This window comes from Phascolarctos cinereus, unplaced genomic scaffold (assembly GCF_003287225.1).
Source record: "Phascolarctos cinereus isolate Bilbo 61053 unplaced genomic scaffold, phaCin_HiC Scaffold_4;HRSCAF=312, whole genome shotgun sequence".
Classification (NCBI taxonomy): domain Eukaryota; kingdom Metazoa; phylum Chordata; class Mammalia; order Diprotodontia; family Phascolarctidae; genus Phascolarctos; species Phascolarctos cinereus.
Genome location: NW_027555847.1, coordinates 433,358,741 through 433,382,112, shown reverse-complemented (window position 1 = coordinate 433,382,112; position 23,372 = coordinate 433,358,741). Strand labels below are relative to the sequence as shown.

General features: G+C 32.9%; 1 pseudogene; it reads right to left on the bottom strand.

The window, feature by feature from the left end:
- LOC110217954 (2-amino-3-ketobutyrate coenzyme A ligase, mitochondrial pseudogene) overlaps positions 1 to 23,372 on the bottom strand; it is a 33,429-nt pseudogene that overhangs the window by 9,708 nt on the left and 349 nt on the right.

Genomic DNA, 23,372 nt, shown 5'->3' with positions numbered 1-23,372 from the left:
CATGCACATACACAGAGACACACACATAGAAATACATAAGAATGAAGTTTTATAACTATAGTGATTGATCATAACTGGTGCCAAAACACTGGCATATGTGTTTGTTTCATAAATGAGGGTGAAATCTTCGATTTCATAAATAGAGGAAACCATTCAACATCTTCAGTGCTACCACAGTTAACATTATTTTCAATTTGACTTGTTTTCTACACATCTGATATCACCTCTCCTGAGCACTTTTGTACTGGAAGAAATTTTTATTTCTCTAGAAAAAAATTTTTTTTAATGTAAAAGTTTAACTAGGTTTAATTCAGTAATTAGTAAAAGAGCTACTAATATATATTCACATAAAGATTAATCTATGTTGTTACTTAATTCTGGAGTTGTAGAAATCTTTGTGTATGGGTGTGTGTGTGTGTGTGTGTGTGTGAGAGAAAGAGACAGAGAGAGACAGAGAGATGAACAATTAAATAAAATGAGGATTCCTCTGATAGGTATGTCCAGTAAGACTAAGAGGAAATGTTCCTCTATTTTTTGATTGAAATTATAGTTGGGTTTTTTTTCCACTGTAGGAATGTTTTGATGTTGTTGTATATTTATTTTTACTTCCTTTCTGGATGAATAAAAACTGCTTGAAATTGTGCTTTCCATACCTTGTTTCCACATTATATATAAGATAACTAAAAGATAACTTCATTTTTCATTCTGAAAAATGAAAATGTAATCTTAAATGACAAACTCTTTTACCTTGAGTTACACAACTGGTTCTGAACTAGAATGAAGAGTTGCTGAGCCTCATCAATAGTAACTGGTGACTGAGGATAAAAAGGAAAAATTCTGAGGGACCAGATTATTCTATGATGTTTAGGATATCTTTGTAGGTGGCATGGCATAAAAGGAACAATGTCTTTTAAAAGATAGGGACAAGATGGATGAAAAAAACTCTGGTAATTAGAGGATCAATAATTAAAATGTCAATGTTCAAGTTCTCTTACTGATTATATCCTTTTGTTAGTGTTGAAATGAGTCTAACTCAGTTTACTTAATAGCTATGAGAGACATTTAATAATATCATGAATTTTGGAATTTATAACATTAATAAAATATTTGGTAGTATTCAGACCCATTTCATCATTGTATATTGGTGATCATGCTAAATATGTACTAATTAAATGATTCAAATCTTTTAGAAAATTCATATGTCAAATAATTTTGGTTGGAAATATAGAGCATATTGTACTTTTCCATCTATCCAGATATTTGTCATATTCAAAATTTTTGAAAGGCTAGGTTATATTCAGTCTAAAAGATACAATTACACACTTTCTTTTTGAAAATAACATGTAAGTTAGAACATCATCATAAAATATGTAAACTACATTAAAATTCAAAAAAAGTTCTAGTAATGTATACTTAGAATAAAGCAACAAGAATTAATTAAAAATTTAATAATATATGGGTCTTATCCAACACATAGAAAAAACTGCTCTAAGAAAAATAAATTAAATGAATGTCTTGATTTATAGAAACAAAGGGGTGATTATTTACTTTTGAGAAAAGATTAGTTCTATAGCAATTTATATCTCCTTAACATGAGAAAACCTCCTTTAGTTTATGTAAATTATATCTGAATATATAGACATTCAAGTAGCACAGTTTAGCTGTGCCTCTACTGTGTGGAACAGAATATACAAATAACCAATCATAACTCTCCATCAGTTTTATGTTTTGTTAGTTTGACTATGTTGTTATTTACACATCTGATTAGTAAATGAGAAACAGTCTAGCATAGTAGAGGAATGGCTTTGAATTTTTAAAAAATCACTTTTAAGTTACCTGTTTCATATGTTAGCTGTGTGAGTAGGGGTAAGTGACCTCTTATCTGTTTAAACCAGTAAGTTAAAGAGAAGTTACTAAAGTACATTCAAAGGCATTCCTACCCTGATGAAACCCCACTTTGATTAAGCCTCCTAAACACACATGCACACACACATACACACACACACACACACACACACACAAATTTAAAAGGTAAATGGGAAACAACCATATCTTTTAGTTAGAAAGGAATGGTAAATCATGATTTCTGCATGTGAGAGTAGTGATGCTGTTTCTAATTTGCCTTTTAAAAATTTAGTGATATAGGTTATGACTAAATATAATAAAACCAATCACTTGCTCAACATTAATATTTTGGATTAATACTATGCTACAATTTTGTATACTTAGTAATACTTAATAATAAAATTATAGCTTAATTCTTTTGAAAACTAGTAAAACCATAAGATTAATGTCTTCAGTGATTATATAAAAATAAAATTTGGTATGAAAAAATGTCAATACAAATATTAAATGAATGACAACAAAAATGTATGTACATATGTATATAAGCTTTCAAAGTAAGCAATTGAATTGATTCCTGAGCAAAATTGTAAGACTTACTCTAAAAGCTTCACTTTTAAAACTATTTTAATATTCAAGTATTACTTGGAAATAATCAAATGGAATATCAGTACATTTATGACAGTGTAGCTCATGCGTCACTGAAACACTATTACTGAAATATTTATTTTACTATTCAGAGAAGGTAGAAAGGGGAGAAATAACATTTAAAATTCATATTACATTTATATTGTGAAAATTAAATATTGCTTTTATAATAAGTCTGATCAAAGATAATCAGTAAAACTCACCAATTTATACCACTTAAATCTGAGAAGATAAGGCAGAATCCATTTTTAATCTGCCAATTATCCAATAATAAGTGGAAGATTACTTTTTAAGCTCATGCATTTTACTCTATCAAGTTAGCTTATATAATATAGATAAATTTATGTTTAATTATGGCTGAATGAAGATGTGTTACTTAATGACCCTAAAGGATTTACTGTGTTGACTCTGGAATGAATAATTGCCACTAAAAGTTATTAAAATATGACAAATATTGAATCTAGAGAGAAAATAGGACTTTTTTCTCAAGAAAACACTATAGCTGAAAAATGTTACAAATACTATTGAGTCTATATTTCAATACATTTTGCTTACCAATTTTTTGTTATTGAAAGGAAGGGTCATAAGGGGGAAAGAAATACATGCCAAGAAAGATCTGGTATAAAATGTATCAGTTTTTTTCTAAAATTAAACTTAAAAAATGACAAAAATAGTTGACTTTCAATTCAGATTAAATGTGTTGTAATGAATAGAATAAAGAAGTTCATAATGAAAGAAACCACATTGGCTGATGTTGGCTAAGGCAACATGATATCATTATGGATTCACTTGGCTAAAATTATAAAAATTACATAAAGTAATATAATTATAAGTAGATCATTATGGAATATCAGTTATAGATATTAATCTTTAATTTTAAGATTTTATTTATTTTTTAAAAAATAGTTGTTTTTATTTGGCCACTCTTAAACATATCTCTGTGTATAAATATACATGTGTATATGTATATATGCATATATACATATTTGTATATGTGTATATAAATAAACATAGATGTATATACACACATGCATACATATATACATGAATGATGTCTGTATATAAATAGATACATAGATACATCCTTTATAGCAGATAGGTACCTAGGTAGGTGAGTATATACAGAGACAGATATATCTCCATTTCCAGTTATGTAGATTTATTACTTAGTAGTTTCTAGGTCCCTCCCATTACAATATAAACTCCTTGAGGTCAAGGACTATAGAGCTTATCTCATTAGGTACATGTTAATTAAGTTGATCCTAGAATATATTAATCATCTAATAGATGTTTATCATTGACTCAAATTTTACACCATCCATTTAGCTGAGTTAACACATTTAGCATGCAATTGTTGTTCACAAACTTTTTGCTCTGATGATATCACTTAAGGACTCCACAATCCTTTTATGTTTCACATGACTGTGACACAAAATAACAATTAATTTCAAATATTTAGTAATAATCTACTCTTTGGTATATTGTGCTAGGAGATTTGGGAGTAAAAAATATGAATAGGATGGTCCTTGAGTTCAAGGAATATATACTTTAGGAATAACTGCAACAATGATGAAAATAAAGCAAGAAAACACCTATTGTTGATCTTGAGGTGGAGGTGCAACCTTCACCTACAACAGTCTCTTGTTTTTATATCTCACAGTTTAAATCTTTCTCTATGCAAATATAAATTTTAAACTAGAATTAATTTGTTTTTGTGGAAATAGATAGTCATTGGATAAATAAAATGTATTGGTTTCCAATCAGATTTCTGATTCTGCCATTTTCTACTTGTGTGACCTTGAGCAGGTTACTTAACCCCTGAGATACTCAGTTTCTCAAATTGGAAAAAATGTAAATAATAATACTTGCTTTCAGTAATTGCCTCATATCTTTACTGTGAGAATCAAGTTGAATAATGTGTTTTTAAAGTACTAAATATCAAAGTGCCATAAAATTGTGAATGATTGCTTTTTACACTATAATTATTATTATTATTATTGCCAACAAGTATGACTATACTACTAGCTCTTCTACTAGCACTATTAGTAGTACTAGCACTACTAATCCATTTTATTCATACCTTATTTTTTCAATGGCACCTTGATAAAAATTATGGTCCTGGGGTAATTGACTTTCCTGCTACTATCGTTGTTGTTGTTGTTGTAATTGTTTTGATTGAAGTGCTCATTGTTGTTTTGAACAAATCATTCATCTTACACCATTCTATGAAGTTTAGAAAGAAATGATCCTATCATTGAATAGGAAGTAAGTTGCAGCAGTTCTGCTTCCAGGAGACAAGATGGTGGAGTAAGAAATAAGTTGCTCTCAACCTCCCTTATTGACCTCTGAAAGCCCAGAAAATATCACCCCTGGAAAAACCCTGGAACAGCTGAACCAGCAGAAAGGAGTGTAACAATCTTGTAGCCCAGGAAGCTTGGGAGATTAATGGCAAAGGCTCCTCTCTCTCCCAGAGGGGGAGCAGTACAGAACTGGAGGCATCCCTGCAAGCTGGCAGAAAGCCCTACCTCAGCATACCAGGGGCAGATGCTGAACCATAGGCTGCTGGCCAAGGCAAACACCAACACCAGGACACCAAAGTGACTCAGAACAGGCAGTGGAACCAGTGGACACCAGCTCAGAAAACCACCATGTGCCACAATGTTCTCTAGCAGCCAAGTCTCCTTGTGCCTCAGCAAAACTTTTGGAATCACAACTCCAGGAAGTAAAGCTCCTGGCTAAGAGACATCCTCCAGCAGTGAAACATCTCTGTAGTCATATGAAAAAATTCTCTAAATCACTATTACTAGAGAAATGCAAATCAAAATGACTCTGAGGTACCACCTCACACCTATCAGATTGGCTAACATGACAACACAGGAAAATGATAACTGTTGGAGAAGATATGGGAAAATTGGTATACTAATGCATTGTTGGTGGAGTTGTGAAATGATCCAGCCATTTCTGGAAAGCAATTTGGAACTATGTCCAAAGGGCTGTAAAAATGTGTATACCCTTTGACCCAGCAATAGCTCTTCTAGGGATATGTCCTTTCTAGAGATGTATCTCAAAATGATCATAAAAATGGGAAAAGGACTCACATGTACAAAAATATTTATAGCAGCTCTTTTTGTAGTGGCAAAGAATTGGATATTCCCCATCAACTGGGGAATGGCTGAGCAAGTTGTACTATATGAATGTAATGGAATACTATTGTACTGTAAGGAACGATGAGTGGGCAGACTTCAGAAAAACCTGGAAAGACTTGTATGGTCTGGTGCTGAGTGCAGTGAGCAGAACCAGGAGAACATTGTACAGACATATCATATGATGACTAACTTTGACAGACTTAGCTCTTCTCAGCAATGCAAGGATCTAAGACATCTCCAAAAGTCTCATGATGGAAAATACTATCCACATCCAGAGAAAGAACTATGGAGTTTGAATGCGGATTGAAGCATACTATTTGCTATTTTTTTTCCTTCTGTTTTGTTTTGTCTCTTCTTATTTGAAGTTCCTCCTGTTGGTTCAAATTCTTCTTTACAACATGAGCATTACGAAAATATATTTAATAAGAATTAATATGTAGAGCCTATGTCTGACTGTATGTAGTCTTGGGGAGGGAAGTATGGAGGGAGAGGGATAAAATTTAAAACTCAAAAGCATATGGAAGTGATGTTGAAACCTAAAAATAAATTAATTAATAAAAAAGGAAATGATTCTAGCACAAATTGCTATCCTGCTATTATTCTCTTAAATTTAATCATTTTGTGATTTAATTGGCAAAAACTTTTTTTTGGATGAAATTATTAGTTATAAGTCATTTAACTAGTATTTATTAAGCATCTGCTACATTCTAAGTATAGTGATACATGCTGAGGATTTAAAGAAAGAAAAATAAACACAACCAGTTCCTGCTTTCAAAGCTTTCACTATCTAGGAGGCACAACTCCATGCAAAAAATAGTACGTACAAACAATATATAGGATAAGCATTAATTGCTGGTAGTCTCAGAGGGAAGGCATTAAGAATAAAGAGGACTAGGAGAGACTTCTTTCAGAAGGTGAGAATTTAACTGAGTCTTAGAAGAAGCCAGGGAAACTAGGAGCAGAAATTAGGAGAAAGAGCATGTAAATTATCTGAGTAAGCAATTGGAGTGTTTTGCATGAGAAACAGCAATGATTCCAAAGTCACTGTATCATAGAATATGTAGAAAGAAATAAACTATATGAAGCTTATAAAGGTAGATAGAAACTAACTTACCATGGGCTTTAAAAGCAAGTAGATAATTTAAATTTTAGCCTGGATGTAATAGGAATCCACTGGAGCTTAATGAATGGGGGAAGGTGTTACAGTCAGACTTGCATTTTAGAGAGATCAATTTGACAGCTGAAGGGAAGATAGATTAGAGTGGGCAGAGACTTGAGTTAAGAAGACTAATCTTCAGATTTTTTTGCATCAGTTAAGGTAGGTCATATGTCAGGTCACAAATAATAGCAAGCTTCTGAAAGGTAAATCTCAGATTCATGACACGTCTTGTTAGGTAGTCAGTAGATGTTTGCTTTTTACATCCTAAAGTGATGCATTGCATAGTTTCCACTTGATCATGAATAGTTATCACAAAACTTTCTGTTTCCATAAAAAATCCATATAACTTAATCATTTGTTCAATATTTCTTTATCAACATATTGCTTTCTAAGCTCATGTAGATATCATCCATGAAGGGCCAATTATGTAGAGGCTCTGTTCAGAGGTTAAACACTTTCATTTATATTGGACAACTGTATTGATGTGTACATATTATCATACTTTCCTGTTGCTCTGTGAAATGTTTGCTTGTTACAAAAGTATATATGTAGATTTTTTTTCAATCTGGTTATACCACATACTCTGGAAACAGCTATTAATCTTCCTCCTTCTCCTTCTCCTCCAATGACAAATCCATGTTCTTTTCTTTATATGGTACTCTCAAATAGATAAATAAAGGCAAGTAAAAAGATTCACGGTTCTTCAATGATTGTGGTACCAAAAACAAGCTGGTTCTACAGAACTTGGTTATATTAAGAAGGGAAGATTTCTGGACTCTGTGAGAATCACAGTGGATCCTGAGTGCATTTGGACCAACTCTAATGGACTTTTACTGGTGCGGTATTTATTTTTTCCCAAAGCATCACATAGCATTTTTTTATCATTCTTTTGAAGATTTTCATGACATATCATGGAAAATAGCAACCTTGTGTGACAGAAAGATCATTTCTAGAAAGGGATGACTATGACAAATTGTCTAAATAAGATACATACTGAAATAGATTTTCCCCTTTTTTCCTATTGTAGCAAATAAAAATAGACTATTGCTTCTGTTTGGTATTCCTGTTCTTAAACAAAGCTCTATTTAAAGATGAGAAAGTTCTGATGTATGAGGAAAACAACCCAGTTTATTATCACACAACTATTTATTATCTAATTATTATGAGCAGAATAATTTCTTTTTTCTTTATAGCTCATGCTGGAACTGTGGTAGGTTCTAAAGGATAAAGCAGAGAATAAAGAAGCTATGAATTTTAGCTAACATAACCTCTGTGCAAAAGCACAAGCAGCTGGAGGTAAGAAAAGCAGCACTGAAAGCATGGAAAAGATTGTGATTGATATCCTCATTGGAGAGAGTGATGAGATTGGACTGACAGTTTCTACCATAAATTGAATTTCCTACTGCTCAGACAAGTTAATTTCATTTATATTCATTTATGCCAGAAAAGTATACCCTCTGATTATTTTTTTTAATAAACCCTATGGCTTTACATTAAATGTTTTAATATGGCACCCTTTGGCAAATGTGTAATGAAGGCATGGATGTTCATCTTCTTGCTGACATTTCTGTTGTTTTTATTTTATGTGCTCAGTACAAAAGAGGTGTGCTTTATGTTTCCAGTCCTGTGTCAATGTATCTAGTATATGTCTTCTGTTAAAACCATAACAAAGAAGTGTCTGTCTTTGGACCTGTTACTTGTCTTTATCTCCTACATTTTCAAGATGAGTATCTCCTGAGACTACTAAGTGACACATAGAGGGCCATCAGCAGGAAATCTAAGCCCCTGGTACTATGTGTTAATATGTTAAACACATCATCATTAAGACAAGTGCTGTCTTCTTGGGATACACATTGGAATTGAGTTTTCTTTCAGAAATCAGCTCTTCATAAATTAAGTTTCTTTCATGGAGACCAATGAGAAAACTTAATAATTTATTGAATTCATTTTCCATAAGGCATAAAAGTCTTTCTGTCTTTTTCCTTTCAGCATAATCTACTGGTCTTATATTGAAATATTTTGTAATCCTCTGGGTTTTCTTTTTAAGTAGAAAATTGAACCCAGATTTGTGAGGAAGGCATAGTTAAGTCTGTCTACAGTCCTTTGGAAGGGCATATCATTTAATAATCTCTGACAAATGGTCAAATGCCAAATGGATCACATACAATATATTTCCCATGACAGTTCTGCTTGTTATTTAGAAGGGGTGAGATGACTGAATGAACATTTAATCTAGGCAGATATTCCTTTAGGATGGATCATCTAACTGGATTCTTAAAGTATCATGGAAAAATTTTCCATAGGACTCAGTTTTTTTGTCTAAGATATTCATTTTAAAGAAGCTAGAGTATATTATTTGCTTGGAAAATGCCAATACCTACTTGGAAGTTAAGCTTTAGCCCATATCTGACAGCTGAGCTTTTTTGTTTGCTTGTTGTATTTAAGCAAAGAAACAATTAAAATTTTTAGGATAGAAATGTGATTTATAAAACATAATTAAATATAAAATTATACTTTCTCAGCTGGACATAGAAAAATTTATTTGGACGTTGGTTCTAGGAAAAGCTCTTTACCATCCTTCAGTTCTACCTAGTCCATATGCCATGACATTTCAGTAACCCTTCTTGCCTGGGAATTGGTTCTTGAGAAATTTTCAAAGCTTGAGGGTAGACATAGGAGTTAGCACTTGAAAGAAAAGCCATACTACACTCTCTTCTATTGATTAAAAATGTGTAAAAGTTTTATTATTTTTGTGAGTTTTTTTGAGGTATGGAAGGAATATATAAATGGTTTAGCAATATGAGAAAATTTTTAGTTGGTGTAAGTAAGAGTGCTAGAATGAATTGTGGTCCCACTCAGGTATGACTGGCCAATGCATCTAATGGCTATTGAAATTGCTAAAAAAACAAAAAACAAAAACAAAGTTGTTAGGAAAAATACACTGATACAACCTGGATGTACATTCTGAGTTACTAGAATGATCTAACAATGATATGGAGTAGCTATTGCCATAGGTAGAAGTTATTATATATTTGGAGAGGTTGAGGTAGCCGTTATGACAAGAGTCCAGATATTAAAGTAACAGGTTAATGTTAAAGCTTGGAAAATTATTAAGATACGGTAATATAGGAAAAATTGATAAGGGCTATTTATGTGTATGGTGGATGAAGGAGAAAAAAAATGAAGAAAATATATGAAGTGATGTACTTTGGGTACCAAGAAGAAGACAATAACATTGATAATGATAAAGAAACCTTAATGGTGGCCCCCAGCCATTTTCCACACTTAATCCTAGTTAGGCTCCATTGTCCAGGGCCCAGGAGTTCTGTTCACCTCAACTTACTGGCCACTCCCATCCAGATCTGCTTAGACCCCTCCGCCCATCACCTCAAACTACTTGGCCAATCCTAGATCCCTCCTACAGTCTTTCTGTATATAAGGTCTATTTTGTCTCCATCAAGGTTCTCAGATTCCTAAAATCTAGTGACTGCTCTGATACTTAGAATCTAATCAATACCTTACAGACTCTCAGATTCTTCAAAAGTCTGGCTAATATGGAAGATCTTTGGTAAACCTTGTCTTTGGATGAAAGAAGGCTTGGGTTGAATTCTTTTGGGCAGTACCAACGTATAATGATTTTGGGGTATCAGCACCCCTGAACCCCTAAACTTCATAACACTTTGTCAATTTGGCAAGTTTCCAGCATGAATATTAGTTCTGAGTTGCCAATCTGAAAACAAACAAAGAACACCTAGTTATAAATAATTCCTTATGATAGTCATTTATATGACACTAGAGTTTTCACTGCAATGACACTGTTATATGTAATAGGAAACGTTTCACTGAAAAGATACCCTTTTAGAGTACAAGTGACTTCTGTGTTTCATTTGAAAAATCTTTCTTTGTCATTATATTTTCATCTTTTGTGAATCAATGGAAAACTGAAAATTAACACTTAGAAACTGAATACTACCATCACACATTATGTAGTGAGTCATATTCCATGGACTTAAGTATCTCTGTTCATCTATTGCATTTTTAAAAGCATGTGTGTTTTGTATAAAAATAATTCATACTTTCAAATAAAAATTATGTCAAAATATTTGCTGTTTATTTTCTAGTGAATGAGTGTGGGGTAGGGGTAGGAGGGAGAAAGAAAAAAAGAAACCTAGATGGCTTAAAGAAAATATTATAAGCTTGGTCTTTGAAATTATGTATTTCAGATTCTGGGAATATCACTAAGAATATTCATTCAATTTCTATTTTGAGGAAACTTAAAATCATGTGACTGACTGAAAGATCACAAGTTTGGGAAACAATAGTGCTGTCTGCTCCCAAACTACTTACTGTCTTATTTTTCTCATTTCTCAAATGGGCCTAGTATTACTTGCGTTTTGATTTTACCAAGTTATCATGATCATGAAAAAACATATTATGCTGAAAGGAATGATGACTATGGCAGATAAAGAGAAAGCTGCGAAGATGGTGTGCATGAATTCATAAAAAGTATAGTGAGAACAAGGACAACAATTTGTGTAATGAATAAAATAAAATAAGGACAACTTAGAAAGATTTAAGATTTCTGATCAATGCAATGACCAGTTGTGACTTTAGCAGGCTGATAAGGAGACATGCTTTTTTCCTCTTGGCAGAAAGATGATGAATCACAGGTTGCAGAATGTGGCATACATTTGCAGATACTACCAATGTGTTGATTTGTTTTGCTTTACTATTGTTATTGTTAGAAGAGAAGCCTTCTAATTGGATGAAGGAAAGTTGATGAGCAGTGCTAAAAAAGTTTTAAAAAAATGAACAAAAACAAAAGAATGTCAATGAACTATTAAAAATACATAGAAGAAAGCAGAGGGAACTTAAGAAGGGATAAAGAGAAATGGAACAGTTTTGATACTGCATTAAATTTAATATTTTCTTATAAAAATCCTTCATGTTATAAAAGTTCAGTTTTATATATGACCATTTTTCTGTCCTTGTATAATGAAATATATATATATATATATATGTATGTATGTATATATGTATATATGTGTATATGTATATATATATAAAACATATGTTGATATTTAATGAAAATTAGTTTTTACAAGATGAAATGATATCAAAGGTATGGAAACACTTTTAAAAGTTAAAAGTAATATAGAAATTCATGGTCTTGTTAACTATAACAGCAAGAAGAATAATCATAACAATAACCACAACAATCATATTAGAAAGTACTAGAAAAATGGGTTATATTAGCTTTAAAAAGTTAAGCATTTTAATAGCTAGTATAGTGGAAAAAATCATAGCTCTAGAGTTAGAGTATCTGGGTTCACATCCTACCTCTGATGTTTCCTACATTAAACAGGTCATTTATTCTCCCTGGGCTTCAGTTTCCTCAAATAGAAAATGAAAGACTTAAACTAGGAAGCTTCTAAGCTTTCTTCCAGTTTTGTGTCTAAGTTCTTAGGATCCCATTACTCCAAATCTCTCCATTAAATAAATACAGAACTTTTTTCATACCAATATTTTTTCCTCAGTGAAGTTATATAACTTCTCAGTGAATCACGGAATAATATAATCTCAAAACAATTCAAGTTGAATACCTTCTCCCCTGCAAAGAGCAGTGGAGAGATACATTGTGAACATGACCAGTTTTACTACATCAATCTCTAGAAATTACAAAGAAGTTTTGTAAAGAATATCACACAAAATAGCTAAAGATTAAAGAAAGAATATGGGCCAGTCATATGGAAAAGCTGAGGGTTCTCTAAGTGCAGCTAAAATGTCCTATTTGTAATATGATGATGTCAAGAAAATGGGAAGAAGGCCCTCATGACATTAGATAGACCTTCCCCACTTTTGTCTTTGTGGTGAACTTATGGGCAAAAATAGACAAGAATCATGCAGGACTCATAGGGATGAATGAGTATCTATGTGTGTCATTGGAGATAATTCCCACATTGATTCAATTACAGATCCATTGGGGCATTTGGTGTATTATAGTAACATGTATAGCTCACATTTGACAGCCCAATTTAGTTCATTGAGAGTAATGGAAAGAAAATATATGCTGAGATTGCAAAGAAAAGGGGCATGTCTCCTTTTCTTGTTATTTAAATGAATGCCATAATTATCAGACAGAGGATTCATTTTTTATCATGCTACATTATAACTATGTTACACCATTATGTTTTGCTTCTGTAAATTATATTGGGAGAAATGACTCATAAAATTTAGGTCAGATAAACTTGATGCTTATTAAGAAAATGAGCCCTATACAACTTCTCTGTCTCTGTCTCTGTCTCTGTCTCTGTCTCTGTCTCTCTCTCTCTCTCTCTCTCTCTCTCTCTCTCTCTCTCTCAACTTGTAGTATCTGAGTCTTCCTTCTTCATTTTGCTTTCTTATCATATGTATAAAAGAGAAGAGGCCTGGCAGGTTTAGATCTGTGCTGACATTTTTGTCTTTCTTTCTGTCACCTCTCATCCCCCCTGCAGGCATTCCTGAGGGAGAGTATGACTACATTTACAACTACAACCTTCCTTTGAGAGATGAGGCTTTTTCACTTCTCCTACCTCCAATTATTCTAAGAAACAACAAAGCAACATAATTCTGAAGCCACCCACAGGGAAAATATGTAAGAAAAAAGTAAAATATACTGCCTACTTCATGAACACTGTGTGAGATACTTAAATTTTTTATATCATTAGCTCTTTCAATATATCATTAACCTAGAAAATAAGGAGTAATGAAAAGCATTATGAGCACTGCTCCATGTCCTGCTGTAGGTATAACACAGAGTTAGATGCAAAGCTAGAGCTCACATTGCATTACAGCAAAGTCTTCCTACTCATGCCCTTTCCCCATTTTCCCAGATGGAACAAGATGCTTTCTCTACCAAGGGTCAATTTTGCCTAAATAAGCAATTCTTAAACAGGGTCTAGAAAATTGTTTTGTTTTTAATATTTTGATATGATGGATTTCTTAGGTATTTTCTTTTATGCATTTAAAAACTCTTTTTTTTCTGGGAATGTTCTCATAAGCTTTACCAGATTTACAAGGGACTCATGACACAAAAAGGTTTAAATCATTTCTGTATTCTATACGTTGCTTCTATCTTTTTCTTACCATGTTGTTTATCTCTCATGGAGTAGCAATAGATGTCTAATGTAAATAAGACAAAATGACCTATTCATTTCCAAATGGGAAAATTTCATCTAGAGTATGGAGTCAGGGACTACTGGGGAAGAGTACCATGGAGCACTTAAATTATAATCACGAAGACCTGGGTTCAAATCAGTCCTCAGACACTTATCACTCAATCTCTCTGGTCCTCAGTGGCTGATAGACAAAGTAGGGATAATATTAGCTTCTAATTTTTTTTTGTTAGGATCAAATGATATGTTATATTTAAAGATATTTGTAAGTTATAATATGATTTATAAGTCACATAAGCTATTTTTGCTAGATACGCAAGTATATTGCTTACTTATCTTCCCATGTTTAAAGCCTCTCCATATATATATACATATATATATGTGTGTGTGTGTGTGTGTGTGTGTGTGTGCATATATGTGTGTGTATATATATATGTGTGTGTGTATATATAATATATATGTGTATATATATGTGCATTGTTACAATCAAAATTAAGAGCTACTGGGAGAAACTGACAAGGAAATTAATGGAGCTATTTACCTCTCCCGTAAACTTAACCTTATTTTTTTAATAGCTATCTGTGTAAGTATATTTTCTTACACCATACACTGTAAGATCCACATTGTTGTTGTTCAGTAGTTTTTCAGTAGTATCCAACTCTTTGTGACCCCACTTGGGGTTTTCTTGGCAAAGATACTAGAGTAGTTTGCCATTTCATTTTGCAAATGAGGAAACTGACTTGCCCAGGGTCACATAGCTAGTACATGTCTGAGGCCAGACTTGAACTGAGGAAGATGAGTCTTCCTGATTCTACTTTCTTTTTGTTTGTTTGTTTTGCTTTTTAGAGAGGCAGTCATGGTTAAATGACTTGCCCAGGGTCACACAAGTAGTGTCAAGTGTGTGAGGCAGTATTTGAACTCAGATCCTCCTGACACCAGTCTGGAGCTCTATCCATTGTGTCACCTAGCTGCCCCACTTACTCTATTTTCTAAACTAGTTCTTATTAATAAATAAGGTTTTCTAAAGATGTATTGATTTTGGAGGTGACAAAAAATAGCATCTAGTAGGTAATAACTACAGATAGTATAGATTATACTGTGATATGTAAATAAGAGTAATGACATCTAACTAAATCCTGCAATGTGAACAATTTAATATCCTATTTTTGAACAATACTGAATTGGTATATAATTAAATGTAAAGGACATAGATAGAGATTAGACCTATGCATAGGTTCCCAAAGTGGGCAATAATAGCCCTGGGGGGTCCTGGAATGATTCAGGGGGATGGTAATAGCCTCAGATGTAAGTGAGGGGGAATTGAATAAAAATAACAGTTAACCTAACCTAACCTCAGGGACGTAATGAATATTTTTTAAAAAGGGAGTGGTAGACCAGATAAGTTTGGGAATCTTTTAGTGATTCCCCTGTGGAGGATACTCTCTCAACAAATGCACGTTTGTGATTTTCCTTCAAGCTATAATTTCCAAAGGTGGCTAAAGTAATATGTATATATACATACATGTAAGTGTGTATGTATGTATATATATATATATATATATATATATATTTGTGTGTGTGTTTATATATATATATATATATATATATATATATGAGAGAGAGAGAGAGAGAGACAGAGAGAGAGACAGAGAGACAGAGAGAGAGACAGAGAGAGAGAGAGAGAGAGAGAGAGAGAGAGAGAGAGAGAGAGAGAGAGAGACGGAGAGAGTTTTCCCAGAAGTTTTTGTCAAATAGTGAGTTCTTATCTCAAAAGCTGGGGTCATTAGGTTACTGGGATCATTGACTATTGTATCTTATGCACCAAATCTTTTCCACTGATTCACAATTCTATTTCTTAGTCAGCACCAGATAGTTTTGATGATTACTTCTTTATAATATAGTTTGATATGTGGTATTCCTATGCCACCTTCCTTTTTATTTTTTTTTCATTACTTCCCTTGGTATTCTTGACCTTGTGTTTTTCCAGATGAATTTTGTTATTTTTTCTAGCTATATAAAATAGTTTTCAATAATTTGATTGGCAAGAAATAAGTAAATTAGTTCAGGCAGAATTTTCTTGTTTATTATATTAGTTTGGACTACCCATAAGCAATTGATATTTTTTCCCCAAATGTTTATATTTTACTTTATTTGTGTGGAACATGTTTTGTAATTGTGTTCATATAGTTCCTGGATTTGTCTTGGCAGGTTAACTTCTAAGTATTTCATATTGTTTACAGTTATTTTAAATGGGATTTCTCTTTCTGTCTCTTGATATTGGATTTTATTGTTCATATAAAGAAATGCTGATGATTTATGTAGATTTATCTTATACCCTGCAACTTTGCTATAGTTGTTAATTATTTCAAGTAATTTTTTTAGTTGATACTCTAGGGTTCTCTAAGTATACTATCATACTATCTGCAAAGAGTGATCATTTTGTTTCCTCATTGATTATTCTAATTCCTCTAATTTATTTTTCTTCTCATTGCTGTATCTAACATTTTTAGCATTATATTGAATAATAGTGATGATAATTGACATCCATGCTTCTTTACTGTTCATGTTTGGAAGGCTTCTATTTTATCTCTATCACAGATAATGCTCACTGATGATTTTAGATAGATACTGCTTATAATTTTAAGAAATGCACCCTTTATTCCTATACTCTCTACTTTTTTAAATAGGAATGGGTGCTATATTTTGCCAAAAGCTTTTACAGCAGCTATTGAGATAATCATATGATTTCTGTTGGTTTTATTATCAGTATGGTCAATTATGTCAATAGTTTTCCTAATATTGAACCAACCCTTCATTGTAAGTACAAATCCCACCTGGTCATAGTGTATAATCCTTGAGATACATTACTGTAATTTCCTTGCTAGAATTTTGTTAACTTTTTTGCATCAATATTCATTAGGCAAATTTGTCTATTATTTTCTTTCTATGTTTTGGCTCTTCCTAGTTTAGGTATCAGTACCACATTTGTGTAATAAAAGGAGTTTGGTAGAGTTCCTTCTTCACTTATTTTCCCAAATATTTTATATAGTATTGGTATTGTTCTTTAAATGCTTGGTAGATTTCTGTCAGGAACTCATCTGGCCCTGGGGATTGATTTTTTTTTCCCCTAGGAAGTTCATTAATGGCTTGTTCAAATTCTTTTTCTAAAATAGGGTTATTTTGGCATTTATATTTCCTTATATGTTAACCTAGTTAATTTATATTTTCATGAATATTCATTGATTTTGCTGAGATTGTCAGATTTTGTGGCATATAATTGTACTAAATATTTCCTAATGATTAATTTCCTCTTCACTGGTGGTGATTTCACCTTTTTTGTTTTTGAAATTGTGTATTTGGTTTTATTTTTTTTAATCAAATTTACCAGTGATTTATTTATTTTGCTCTTTTTTTCCCCTATAAGACCAGCTCCTAAATGTATTTGTTCAGTGCTTTTTTTTATTATTATTTTTAACTTTAAATCTTATTAATCCTACCTTTGATTTTTAGATTTCCAATTTGGTCTTCAAATTGGAATTTTTAATTTGTTCTTTATCTAGTTTTTTTTTAAGTTGCATGCTCAATTCATTGATCTGTTCTTTTTCAATTTGATTGACATAACAGTTTAGAGAAATGGAATTTCCCCTAAGTATTGCTTTTGCAGAATCCCATAAATTTTGTCTCATTGTTGTCATTCTCTTTCATTAAATTATTGTTTCTATGATTTGTTCTTTGACCCACTTATTTCTTTTTAGAATTAGATTATTTAGTTTCAAGTTATTTTTAATCTATATTTCCATTGCCCTATGTTGAATGTAATTTTTATTGCATTATGGTCCAAAAAGAATGCACTTAATATGTCTGCCTTTTTACATTGTATTTTTAGGTTTTTATGCTCAATTTTTGTGTAGGTGCCATATGCTGCTGAGAAAAAGGTATGTTCCTTTCTGTTTCCACTCAGTTTTCTTCAAATGTCTGTCATATCTAACTTTTCCAATATTCTCTTTATTTCCTTAGTTTCTTTCTTGTTATTTTTTGGTTAAATTTATCAAGTCCTGAGAAGGGACAGTTGAAGTCCCACACTAGTGCAGTTTTTCTGTCTATTGCTTCCTATAACTCTTTTAACTTCTCCTTTAAGAATTTGGATGCTGTGACATTTGGTGCTTATTTATTTAATATAGAAATTGCTTAATTTTCTATGGTCCCCTTTAGCAAGATGTAGTTTCCTTCTTTATCTCTTTTAATTAGGTCTATTTTTACTTTTACTTTGTCTGAGATCAGGATTGCTACCTCCACTTTTTTTAACTTCAGTAGAAGCATAACAGATTCTGTCTATCTCTCTGTTTCAAATGCATCTCTTGTTAACAACATATTAGAAAATTCTGGTTTTTTATTCATTCTGGTATCTGCTTCTTTTCTTTTTGACAGTTTTTCCAATTTACATTAACAGTTATGATTACTGTATATTTCTCTCCATCATATTCTTCCTCCTGTTTGCTCTTTCTCTCCTTTCACCCTTCCCTCCTCACCAGTGTTTTACTTCTATCACCTCCCTTATCTGCCCACCCTTCTGTCAACCCCTTACTTGATCTCCTCCCCTCCTACTTCCCTGTCTGGTAAGATGGATTTTTATATTCAACTGATTCTGCATATTATTCTCTCTTTGAGCCAATACTGATGAGAGTAAGGTTCGAATGATGCTTAATGCCCACACTCCCAGCTTCCCCTTCACTGTAATAGTGAGTTCTTATCCCAGAAGCTAGGGTCTTTGGGTTTATCAAATAGCAGATTACTATAGTCATTGACTGCTGTGTCTTGCATACGTAACCTATTCCACTGATCTGCAACTCTATTTCTTAGTACCAAGTAGTTGGGTTTTTTTGTTTTTGTTTTTGTTTTTTAGTACCAAGTAGTTTTGATGACTGCTGCTTTATAACACAATTTAAGATCTGGAATGGCTAGGCCACCTTCCTTTGTATTTCCTTTCATTATTTCTGTTGATATTCTGGACTTTTTCTTATTCCAAATGAATCTTGTTATTATTTTTTCTAACTCCATGAAAGAATTTTTTGATAGTTTGATTGGTATGGCACTGAATAAGCAAATTACCTTAGGTAGAATTGTCATTTTCTTTTTATATTAGCTCGATCTACCCATAAGCAACTGATGTTTTTCTAGTTATTTAGATCTGACTTTATTTGTGTGAAAAGTGTTTTGTAGTTGCATTCATATAGTTCCTGTTCAGAACATCTAAGAAAAAAAGTAATGATCTGTTTATTTTCTTACCCAGATCACTATAGTAAGACACACAGAAAGGTCTATAGGTGCTGGGGAAAGAGTCTAGCTAGGAATTGTGAAAGGAACATTATAAAACTGAGACAGAAAGAGGATCAAGGCTGTTCACTAGAGCATGAAGTCAAAGATCCACACAAAATGGACTGACATTGTGCAGGATGCAGGTAGCAACTGATGGCTCTACTCAATCCCCAGTTCTAGGCTGCAGGTCTAGGTCAGACTGACTATGCCTAGGGGTGGCATTCCAGAATGAAGAGAGGTCCCAGGCCCTAGGTTGTGTATTTTTTAAAAAAAAGCAAGTTCATAAAAAGCATTCTCTGTGTACCAGTGATGCTGGGAGCCAAACAGAATCTTAATTCTAGCCTAAATTCAAATCTGAAGCCTGCTAAATAACCAGAGCAGAAATTCAAAGGCAAGCCTGTAGTTCTACCACTCTGAACCAAAAAAATTTATAGATAACTGATAGTACCTGAATCTAGCAGCATTCTACTGAAACTCTGTGTCATATGCAAACCTAGGTCAAGAACTAGAAGTGTTCACAGCAGTGCAGTGATAAGTTTTGCTTAGGATGAGACTACTATGAAGACTTTTATTACTAATGAAAAATGAAGTGAATAGAAACAGGAGAATAATGATACAGTGACAGCAATGTAATAAAAATAAACAATTGTCAGAAATTCAGGAGGTCTGTTCAACACAAAGAATAGCCAGAAGCTTCATAATGAAACATGCTGTCTAATTCCTGATAGCAAAGTCATAGACTCAGTAAAGTTTGAAACATTTTTTTTTAACATGGCCACGGCAGGCCATGGAGTTTGAATGCAAATTGAAGCATATTATTTGCCATTTTTTTTCCTTCTGTTTTGTTTGTTTCCTCTTTCTGGTGGTTCCTCCTATTAGTTCTAATTCTTCCTTAGAACACCACTATTGTGAAAATATATTTAATAGGAGTTATATGTATAACCTACATCAGATTGCATACCATCTTGGGGAGGGAGGGGAGAAGGGAGAGGGAGAATTATTTAAAATTCAAAAGCTTAAGGAACTGATTCTTGAGAAATCAAAATAAATTACAAAAAAATTAAAAAAATTAACAACAATAACAAAAGAGCTTGTTGTGTTTTGGATATCTACTTGGAGGAGTTATAGGTGAGAGCTCTTCTCTACTTTTTCTTGTTACTCCACTCTCTTGGATACACCTGCCAATCATTATTTTTAATAGTTATCTGAAATTTCATTTCTATTAAAAGCTTTTCATTCCCACAGCACTGTAACTTTGAATGAAGAACAGTTAAAAGAACTAACAGACACATTTTATTCTCCTTGTTTTATGCCTGACCATGGCCAAAGAACCTATTACTTCATGGCCTAGACAAATGGTGGTGGGACTTTTTGCTGATCCTTAGGTAGCAGATATAATTAATTTGTCAAGACTATTCTCAAAGCCACTGAGTGTGGTAGAATCTTCTAGAGTTTGTGTCTACTAGCAAATCCTTCAGGAACCAAAGACCATCTGCAGTATAATTTTTTTAAAAGCATTGTTATAGGTTTCCATGGACTCATATTTATTATGAAACCAATATAATTTTCAGTAAATAAATTACATAGGCTCAGTGTGCCCAACATGTTATTATTGTGTATATGTATATTTTAAAATTTATTTTGGTCCAGTGTTCCAGTATTTTTTGGCTAATATTGTTGTCTATTATACAAACAATCCCCTCCCCCCGAGAAAAACACAACTAGTCACCCTAACAAACAGCATGCAAATAATATTTAAAAATCTGTTCTTTCTGCAAATCCCAGTTTCCAAGTTAGTACTGTGTTATCATATTGTTAAAGGAAGCTATGATATACTGAACCAGCATTAAGCAAAAGGTTTGGTGCTGGATTTTTTATTTTTTTTGTCTCCTTATATTAAGAAACCTCAAGTAAAGGGGGCAATATATGCCAAATAGATTGTTTATGTGATACAATAATTATCTTCTGAAGTGAAAGGTATGAACATTTCAGGAAGTAACATACATATCTATTATCTAGAAGAAAATAATGTTTTTGTTTTATATGATAAGAAAATCTTTGATTTTTAAAACATATATTAAAATATACACACTCATATATATGTAAACATATAGACTATTTTCACTCAGAATTATTTCAGTAGTCTAAATTTATTCAAAGCACAATTTACAGGGTTGCAATAGTAAATGTTTTTCTTTAAGTTAGAAAATTTTTGGAAGCATGAGTTCTAGAAACTAAATTACCTTGAAAAACATCCCAGGAAATAAATGTACAGAACAATGAATAGGCCTCACAAAGCATTATTATTGCATTAGTTTTCAAAGTAAAATAAATTTTATTTAAGTAGTGTGTTGCTCAATTAAGGTACATCTATATTTACAGGGAAAGCTTTGTGCTTCATGCTACATATAGATAGATATAAAGTCAATATAGTATATTTGGAGGAGATAGCACTAGTAGCTAAGAGGATAAGGAAAGGCTTCAAGTAGAAAGTCTCAATGTTTGAGTTGATCGCTAAGATAAATCATGGTTTCTGAAAGGTGGAATATAAGGTGGGAATGAATTCCAGATATCAGAAGTGGGGAATAGGTGTGGTCAGTATGCACATATGGGAGAAGATATGTAGCAAGAGGAAATTTAGGACATTTTGGGTGTGTGTGTATGTGTGTGTGTGTGTGCATGCATGTGATGTCTGTAGAAGGAAGTCTCTGTATTACAACTAGAAAGGTAAATTGTGTCTGAAGGATTAAGAGCTTTAAATAACAGAGTTTATATTTGTCTTTAGAAGAAATAGGAAAGCACTCTGGAGTTATACAGTCAGTCCTATACTTTGAACTTTCAGAAAGAGAATACTGCATATTTTAATGAATTAATCTTTTACTCTACTGATTCCTTTGTAGACACTAATAATTAAGATACTATTCTGAAAGCTTGTGCTTTCCCAAAAGGGAAATGAACTTGTTGCTACTCTAAAGGGCACCCTCTCTTTCCACCAAAGCCTCACCATCTGAAATGTTCTCTCATGTCATGGTCTGAGCCCTTTGTTGCTGTACCCCCAGCACCAACACTTCCATTCATAATCCTGATTTTTCTCTATGAGTCACACTACTTAGGGCATTATTATTTTTTGTCAGGTCAATGTCCAGAATTTTCAAACTAGGGGATACTTGTGAGGCAAACATGGAGGCTACTTCTGCCCAGTAAACTGCTTTCTCTGGATATACTGAATTCTGAGACTCTCAGTCTTGCAGGGATACAGAGACAACTGTCAGCAACTCTCACCTTGCAGAAATGTTTCTTCTCTTGCTACATGATTGAGAAGTTAATTCTCTCCCTCTTCAAGCCTTGAATCAGAAACTCAAATTTCCAGCAAGTCTTCCCTCATCCAGAATATGTCAGTAATAGCTCCTGAGAGTGGAGGTGGAATCTCTATAAATGAAACTTTTCCTATGTAGCTCTCCTTTTAAGATCTTGGGACTGAAAAGACAAGGTGAAATGACAGAAAAGTTAAAAAAAAAGATATGGCTGCACCCAAACCAGACGATCCCTCAGCAGTTACAGCCAACAAATTTATTCTGGTATTAACCCCCTATCGGTGGAATTGATCCTCTTGGACATGTTTAGAGTACATTTATATTGGGAGACACTGAAAAGTCCCAAATTCTCCAACTTGGTTGGCTGATCTAGGAACTCCCTTAAGCAACCTCCCTAAAAAGGTGCAAGATTGTCTGTGTACTAAGCATTACTTAAAGGAATGAAAAATGATTATATGTTAAATTGGGTGAAATGAGGGTTCAAGACTTAAGTCAGAGGAGAAAATAGAATTCCAAACCAGGTCAAGCCAGGTTCACAAATTAAACAATTCCAAGACCTAGAGGCTTCACGAGGGATGCAGTACAATAGTAATGATTGAAAACCAAGGAGTGAAGTGTCAAGTAGATGAGGGCTAAACATATCATGATGTTTTGTCTCATGTTATTTTTCTGTCTGAGACAGTATTCTTTTTGGTATGTGGCATGGTGCCCATTTATCTTCCTTGCCTTATGGCCTTGGGTTCACCAGGGCCCCAGAAATTTATAATCATTCATTCATAAAACACTTAGTAAT